At 44.8% G+C, this 8,775-nt stretch overlaps 1 protein-coding gene and 1 long non-coding RNA gene across 3 annotated transcripts in view; one reads left to right on the top strand and one right to left on the bottom strand.

Moving 5' to 3' along the window:
* The window catches only part of SORL1 (sortilin related receptor 1), a 96,068-nt gene that overhangs the window by 83,138 nt on the left and 4,155 nt on the right, over nucleotides 1-8,775 (bottom strand). The gene's annotated exons all lie outside the window — the stretch shown is intronic.
* Nucleotides 1,816-7,717, top strand: LOC123354896. Its single transcript, XR_006574950.1, has 3 exons — nucleotides 1,816-2,068; nucleotides 2,638-2,827; nucleotides 7,587-7,717. It is a non-coding gene; the product is annotated as an uncharacterized LOC123354896 (long non-coding RNA).

Here is an 8,775-nt window from a genome sequence, read left to right as displayed (position 1 = left end):
GAGAGCTCTGCTGGGAAAAAAAAAATGAAATAAAAACTCCACTTATGTAACAGCCTACATGCAAGAAAAGAAAAATGAAAATGTTCCTATGACCTGGCAGCAGCAGCCCACGGGGGTCACGTGACCAACTCCCTGGTGTACCCTCGCTGAGTCACTGCCTGTCAGTAGGCGAAACCCCCTGATACAGGCGAGTTGAGCCAAAGCAACGTGCCAAGAAATGCTGAGGAGATGTAGGTCAGCAAACAGCATCAGCGACAAATAAAGCAAGCACCAGCCTCGCACAGTTTCTAATGAATAAAAGAGCTGGGGGTGGTCTAGTGCACAAGGGGTGGGGGGGGCTCAGAATTTGCGAGGGCTAAGCCCAGCTGTCCCAATGACTCAATGCTCTGTGCCTCAGTTTCCCCCACTCTATACAAGGAACGTAATAATACCTAGCTCACAGGGGCGTGATTTGGATTAATATTTGTACAGGGCTATCAACAACAATGGGCCCGATTCAGCCACACTGATTTACATCACCTATTGTCTCATTCCATGACTAGCACCAACAAGGCTACTGTGAAGTGTGAGGGACTACGGTGCATGCCCCAAGAAGGCAAAAGCCAGGCACTAGACAATGCTAGCAGCACACCGCTCAACCTACCAAAGCCCAACTATGTGGCTACAAAATGAGGGGACACACACAAAAAACCTTATGATTGCCAGAAACCTGACATGCAGGCTTCCCTCCTATAGCATAATTAGCTCTTTATGGACCCTTAGTTCCATGCTGCTTTAGTTGCCATCGCAATAATTTTCAGCAAAAAAAGTGAGGGTACAGCACGTCTGAAATGCACAATATTCCACGGGCTGAGGCACATCTGGAAGGAGCCATGAGGGGTTTTTTTGCTACGAACTGATGCCAAGTTTAAAAGTTGAGCTCTCATGCACCCCTCCCCCCCCCCCCCCCCCCCCCCCCCGCCCAACGTTCTCAAGTGTTTGGATCAGAGGTTTTGCTCTAGCCTGCTATGAAGTCCCAAAAGCCCCCTCCACACTGGGCCGTTATGGAAAACTTTTGGGCTTAAACAACGTACACCACCACCCGTCACTGTAGTATCAGGGCACCTGCCACCTAAAATCAACCACACCTATTCAAGTCCCTAGTGAATTTCAGGCATTGCTCCCTTTTTAGGGTCACAACTCTGCCTGGGGACAGAGTCGTTTGGTTCTCTGTTTGCGGGCTAGATTTTTTTAAGGATTTTTTTTAATTGGTTGTTGGAAGGGCTTTGGGGGGGGGTGTCAATGGTGTGTCATTCTTAAGCCTTTTCTGAAGAGGACAGTTTTGCAGCCTCTCCTAAAAACAGTCAGATCCTGGATGCACCTGATCGCCTCTGGGAGCGTGTTCCCTACCTGGAGCCCTTCCACTGAAAATGTTCTGGCCCCAGCTTCATTCCCCTTGATCATATTTACAGTTATATTTTCTGTTTCCTTTTCTTTATACTGGGGAAAATCTGGATGAAGACAGGACTGTGATAGGATGTACCACAGCCTGTGGGTGCAACACGTCACCCTGCTGTACACACAGGAACAAACCGCCTTGGTTTTTTTCAAATGATCCTAGGTCATATACCCTGCCCAGGACACCTATGTGAGTTAGGTGCCTAAATACCTTGGGCTCTAGAGGTGGGAGGGGGACTGTGTTGGGGGGAAGAAGACAGCTGAGTTTTATTACTAACATCAGCCAATTAGCCACAGGTGACCCTGTTAACCTTAAATAGGCTCGTTAAAGGTGAGTCTTTATATAGAGGCTAAACTGCCACTTAGCAAAATGTCTTCAAGAAGGTCCATGCAGCTGAGCAGGGTAGTAAGAGTTTTAGGGGGTTAGTTAGCATGTAGGCTCCTTGAGCTATTAAGTAGGGAATCTAGCAAAAGGGCTTTCCCTTTTTCACTCCCAAGTTTCCTGTGAGTTTTCTGTGTAGCACTGATCCAGGATTAGGAGTTCTTTCTGCCTCTGCTTTTATTATTCCAAATCCTCCATGGAGAGACTCCAGTCTGTTGCTGTACAGTCTTATGATCCTGAGAAACAGAGGTACTAGGAACTGAATAGCTGTGGGGATTAGTAATGGGACTTTGAGCCTTATTTCTTTGGTTTGCTGGTTTGAGTCATGCCCCAGGTTGGTAATGTCTGATGCTTATCACCTGAATGTTTTATGTAAAGTGAACTGAAAAGGAAGGTTAGGTTCTTTAGTACATAAACACTGTAACTCTCCTGGCCCCGGGGTGCCTCCCTTAAAAACCTTTTTAAATGTTGGCAACTCCCCATATACCAGAGTGCACAGTGCTCTGCTTAATTGGGGAAATCTCCCCAGGAACTGATTTAGCCTAATGAGAGGGAATGGCAAAGTCTGCGGTTTAATCAAGACAGTATTTGCATCAATTCCACTTAATGGGGATGTGTTTTGGTATTTGCCCAGTGATTAAGTAGGTATGAAATCTGCATGAAATTCTAATTGTTGTCCCTATAAGAAGCTACTGAAAAGTTCAGAAGGGAAAAATCAAGTCAAAATGCAGTGAAGATTTTCCTGTATTTGTAGTTCAGCATTTTGCTACTGGGTCTCTTCCAGCTTTTTTACTTTTTTTTTTCTTCTTCTATTTAAGTGTTTCCTCTTTACTGGAAGGGCTGCTTAGCTGAAGCAACAAGATGTCCACCCCAGCAGCTCCATCTACAAGCACTGTCCTATGCAGATTTACAAACAAGTAATTGCTAATGAAGACCAACAGAATAGCCTGGGGAAACAGCCACTGGGCATCTTACTCCTCTTGCATTTTGTTTCCTTCTGTGAAAGAGGTAATATTCTCTACATTTCCAGTGCAGCCTCTGGCATCCAGCATCCTAATGCAGATATCTCCATAGATGAGTAAAGCCAGATTCTGATCTATTTAGCTTGCCCTGTAGAATGGCTCAGCGATTGGGAGAAGGTTTTCAGTGATTCAAGCCTTTATATTTGTTAATGAATTTTAGTACTGCCAACAACTACAAAAACACTGCTGTTTAAACACATTTCATATGCTTATAAGTTAATACCAGACTGTGAAGCTGTTGTGAGGCCTGCTCTGTGCATACAGTTGTACCAATCTAACTAAAATGTCATTTTTATATCAATGTTAAATGGGTGCAATTTTGTATGGGTGCTGGGCAACCTGAACCAGTGTGTCCAGTCGGTACTGGTCTAATGAAACCAGTGCAGTTCTGAAACTGATGCCCTTAACATAGTTTGAGGGCAGGTGTCCCAACCACAGCTAGCACTGACTGGCCCCTTTGCCAAGGCTCTCAGCAGCAGGACTCAATAGCTTGTGCCTCCTCCTAATGCTATAGAGAGTTTCTCCAGGCCATAACTGAGCCAGTAACTCAATTTAAAAAAAGAATTACAAACATCAAGCATAAGAATACTTAAAAAAATACAAATGTAATGGCCAAATACCTGCCATTAAAGTTATTCTTAATGGGCCAATCAGCTAAATCTGCATCAGTGAATTCATTCTGCTATGAATCAGCAAACAGCATGGCCCCAAACCCCGCCTCCCTCCCCCAGGCAACTTTATTAATGAAAATTCTGAGAGAAACGCACATGGAGGTTGCTGCTATGCATGTCAGAAAACTGGCATTCCACAAAAGTGTGTCTAAGTATTTGATCATCTTCTCCTTTCCTTGTATGTAGCTCTTCTAAACTGTGGAATTTAAACAAATTGTTACTTCTAGAATTCAAAACAATGCACCAAAAACAGTCATTCAAAAAGCTGACAGCTGCTTACATTCAAGTTAAAGGGATACCGTCACCTAAAATCACTGGTGTGAAGTAGTGTGTCAGATTTAAAAAAAAAAATTATCTTTTCTGTTTATTTACTTAAGTTCTTTGGCAATACTCTGTAGAGTTCTCTCCTTGTTTACCATATTGGTGGACCTTTGATAAGCCAACAGCAGGAGAGAAACATGCAAAAGCAGACTGTGGTTTTAGGCGGGGCAAGTGCAATATCTGAAACTGACTAGACTTCCAGCTGTCAACTGACAAGATTTCTATGTCCCTTTAAAAATACTCTCAGCATCGTAACAGGAATATTCACTCTATTATACTCCTCAAATATTTAAGCAGTTACCCAAGATATCTCAAACTTGACTGGTGAATCCCAAGAGAGAACTTTGTAGGAAACAAGTTAATGCTTTAAAAAGTGAAGTTCTCATTACTAAAAACAGCCTTTTGAGAATGTTGTGCAATTTCCCTGTGTGCTCCTCTCTAATGGGTCAGGAGTGAAACTATGCTATGACATGTATTGACAAAAGCAATGGGGCTTTAAGGCAAGGCCATCCTAACCCTCTTCCTGTTTTTAAATGCAAGTCATGCATTAAGTCTGGTAGGTAAATACCACACCCCCTTTTCCTCCTGTTCACTCCTGAGAGTTCTGCAGCACCTTAGCACAGTTGATGAATTAAGATGGAGTGAGAACTATAATGTAGTCTCCATGCTAGTTCCTGTGCATGTCACATTCCTCATCACCTCCATCACTGTACCTTCTGCTTTGCTTCCAAGCATCTGTTTCTATCCCTGCCAGTGTGCATCACTTCTTGTGGCACTTGGGTTGAAAACACTAGTGCCTGAATATGAAACATGGATGATTCATTTCAAAGAACTGTCAGGCTAGCCTAATCCTTTTACAGTGAAGTCACTTGTTTTCTCCTTGCTCCTAAAGTCTCTGCTGTCAAGAAACCTTCCCTACCAACCCTTTTTTAAGGTGTGTGGACATCTGAAACGTTGGGCTTTTACAAAGGTTAGGATAATCTGGGTTCCCAGCTCAGCAGATGGGAGCAGCAGCCTGTTGGGAGCTCAGCTCCCCCAAATTGAAGGAATGCTTCTGAGGCCTGCAGTTACTCAACAAGAGTCTCCAGGAGCAGAGAGGGAGTTAGTGCAATCCCAGGAAACATAACTGGGCTTCAGTTATGGGAGCAGGGAAAGTTAAGGCTCTGCTGATGTCAGTGCATTCTAGAGATGGCTCCATGGAAAGCATTAGATGTAACAGCCACCACACTAGGGGGCTGTGACCGCTCTGTTGTTAGGCTTGTAGCTCAATGTTTTACTAAGTGCTCCGGCTGAAGGACACAGGGTCAAACTGAGCAGCTAGAGTAACGCCACTGATTGCACCAGCATTACTGCTGACTTACCCCAGTATAAATAAGAGCAGAATTTGCCCAAATGCCAGGCAAACGATAAACACTGAAACCTGCTGTTGCATAACAAAAATACAATGAAACCTTGAATACTTCTCCCCACCTGCTTTAACTGGAACAGTAGAAACACTGTGACCGAACACTGTTCCCAAGTAAATATCTCGCCTGCCAAGTTTCAGCATGAAGCAAGCATCAGAGGCAGAGATAAGGCCACCTCTTCCCACCAAAATCCTACTGGTGAGGATAGAATGTAAATGCAGAAGGTTAACAGCACTGGCTGCAATGGTATGGTCAAGTTCATAAGAGGCAGTGTTGCCCAGTGGATAGATCTATGGACTAGGACTTAATAGACTTGAGTTGCAGTCCTGTCTTTGCCCCTGGTCTCCTGAGTGCTATTTACCCCATTTATTTTCCCTTTGCACAATACTGAAATCAGGGATAACATCATGAAGTTAATAGGCAGCAAGTTTAAAACAAGCAAGAAGTATTTCTTCACACACCACACAATTAACCTGTGGAAATCGTTGCCATGGGATTTTGAGGGCCAAAAGTGTAAATGGATTAAAAAAAGAACTAGATAAGTTCATGGAGGATAGGTCGGCCAATGGCTATTAGCCAAGATGGTCAGGGATGTAACCCCATGCTCAAGGTGACCCTAAACCACCAGCAGCCAGGAGGGGAAGATGGGGATAGATCTCTGCAGAATTGCCCTGTTCTGTACACTCCCCGTGAAGCTTTGGTACTGGCTGCTGTCGGAGACATGATACTGGGCTAGATGGCCCATGGGTCTGAACCAGAGTGCTCGTTTTTGTGTGCCCTTGTGTAAATCACTTCAATTCTTTGTGCCTTTATTGCACCATCTGTACGCAGGGTGTGGGGGATGATACTGGACACTTTTGTTAACTGATTTCCATCAGCTGGGTACCGCTATGATTTTTGGGAATGAATGGGAGAAAAAGGGAGCTTTTGGCTGATTTTCTGTATTGCTACAAGTGAGCTTGTCTGAACCATACAAAAGTCACTTTGACAATCCATGCAGACTAGTGACCTAATGCTCAAGAGTTGTTAAATTATCATTTGTACTAGACTCCAACAAACACAGAGCACAGAAGCTGGACACTAGAAGGTTAAACTCTGTTCTTGGAAGGACCATAACTGATGTGCTGGCAAATTAGGTCAAAATTAAGTATGGTTCATTTCAAATGTAGTGAAATTGATTTCTGCAGTCACAGAGTTAGATGGAATTTTCCCTGCCAAGCAGATTTCTATACTCTTCAAAAATAGAATGTTCTCTGCCCACACCACCGAATCTCCTCACAATCAGATCGCTTCCCAGAAAAGATTTGTTCCCACAGCTGCTGGGCTATTTCCCCCCTAAACAAATTAACAAAATGTGATCTGGCAATCCTCAAATGGGATCAAGTTGAAAACAAAACAAAATACAGCAAAGCAGACTGAGCACAGGGTACCAGCCTGGGACTCCTAAAATCTAACCCTAGCTCTGCAGCTGAATTGTGGCATGACCTTCAGCAAGTTACTTTACCTCTGTTCCATATACACACACACCCTTGTAAAAACAGGGATAAAACCTATCAATCTGATATTTCTGACAGTTCTTTGCAATGGGCAAGGGTGCTATAGAATCCAGCTAAAAATACTTTTAAAAGCCAGCTGGTTTTTTTGGATGTGGGGTGCAGGGGGACTTGAATGATCTCTCACCTGCCTCGGCAAACTAGCACCTTTAAGACCCAGATTTAGTTTTTGTAGGGACCTACTCCATGCAGATTGCGGTAGGGCTCAGTGCACTAGGAATTATGCAAACACAAGGAAGAGACAGTCCCCCAAAGAACGTGCAGTAAGAGGCCTATCGTCTCAGTAACCTTTCCTATCTTTCAGCGTAAATGCTAAAGGGCTTTGCAGACCCCTTTGGGGCTGATGCTCCATGCATAGCCCTGGAGTGGGAACAGAGGCTGCTGTTATTGGCAGAGTGAAGAGGGCTGGAGCACTAACACATGGGATGTAGTAAGGTCGTCTTTAAGGGGCAGAATTACACAGGGCCTTGACACCAATAGCAAGAGTCTGAACTTAATGTGGTGGAGAAAGCCAGTGGTTGGTTTCCAAAGGGGTTTAACGTGGGGTGGGTGAGGAAGATAGATACTTTTAACTGCTCTATTTTGACTGAACTGGAGTGGGGAGGATGGCATGGGTGTCAGAAGCCACTGCGGAGGAGGCTGCAAAAACTGAGGCAGGAGATGAGGCCTAGATGAGAGAGGTCTGTGTGTGAATCAAGAGTCAAATCTTTACACACAGCTTCATCACTTTAAACTAGGAGCAAGGCTGTAGAAATTCCACTAGATAACATGTCCATTTTCTTTGTTTCCATCAGAGTTGGGAGACAGCCATTGAGATCTCACTTGTGGTGGTTCATTGGTTCCTCTTCCAAGCTGGCTACAGCACGAAGCAGATTCAGATACTGACTTCCATGGTGGTGGAGGAAAGCTAGTCCAGACAAGAGGTAAGCAATGACAGTGGGGATCTCTCTGTTCTCCCCCCTGCACACACAATAATACACAGTAGGAATGGAATTCCTCTTACAGAGCAAGCAATTCACATCTGGGGTGTCCTGGGAAGTTTTTCAGATGGCTGGAATGTGCTCTGGATGCCAACAGAGATCTGTGACAGCTGCGAATGGCTCTCTCGGGATTTTCTGGGTGTAGGGGTGCTATTGATTTAAGGAAGCAAAAGTTAAAAGCACTGGAATTGTTAGGAAAGGAGCAGCTGTGGGCAAGTTAACAACTAATGTCTTGAGTCCAACCACTTGATGATGCGTTCAGCAGGGAAGGGGCTAGCCACAGGCACCCAAGTAGCTGATGCACCCCCAGCAGTGGAGGCATAGAAAGAGCAGGCTTCAGACCTGTAGGCAGAGCTTGCCAGGCTGCACAGAGTTCTGAGTGGAACCCAGGGTTGCGCTGTGTTGATTCGTCTCAACTGCGCCTGTGAGCAAAAACCACTCTTACTTTGAAACTGAGTCTCCTGAGTCTAGCGCTAACACAGTGGCTGATGCCTTAGAATAAGCAAGAGACAGATGGCGAAAAGGGAAGACATAAGGCCCCCGATAATCTGACTTGGAGCACGGCACTATGTTAAATATGTCATACGTCTCAGACGCAGGGCCTGACTTCCAGAGGTGCTGAGCACCTGCCACTCCCACTGAGTTAAGCTAGGGTGACCAGAGAGCAAATGTGAGAAATCAGGACAGGATGTGGGGGATCATAGGTGACTATATAAGCAAAAGCACCAAATATTGGGACTGTCCCTATAAAACTGGGACATCTGGTCACCCTAAGTTAAACTCAAGTTACGGGTGCTCAGTGCTTCTGCAAACTGGCTACTGGAAACCATGCAGGGAACTGTCGCTTATTGCAGTGGGAGAGAAAAGGAACCTCATAACTCTTAAGCTTGCACATTAAGCCAAGTGACAGCTGAAAGGAAAAGGGCAGGAAGGACAGGAAACGATCTTGTGGGCTCTCTGGAGCAGGGATAGATCTTAAAGCACCTAGCGCTAGGTAAGCTAT

Source organism: Mauremys mutica, chromosome 22 (genome assembly GCF_020497125.1).
Source record: "Mauremys mutica isolate MM-2020 ecotype Southern chromosome 22, ASM2049712v1, whole genome shotgun sequence".
In the NCBI taxonomy this organism is placed as follows: domain Eukaryota; kingdom Metazoa; phylum Chordata; order Testudines; family Geoemydidae; genus Mauremys; species Mauremys mutica.
The sequence above is the reverse complement of the archived record's forward strand: the minus strand, read 5'-3'. Positions and strand labels throughout refer to the sequence as shown.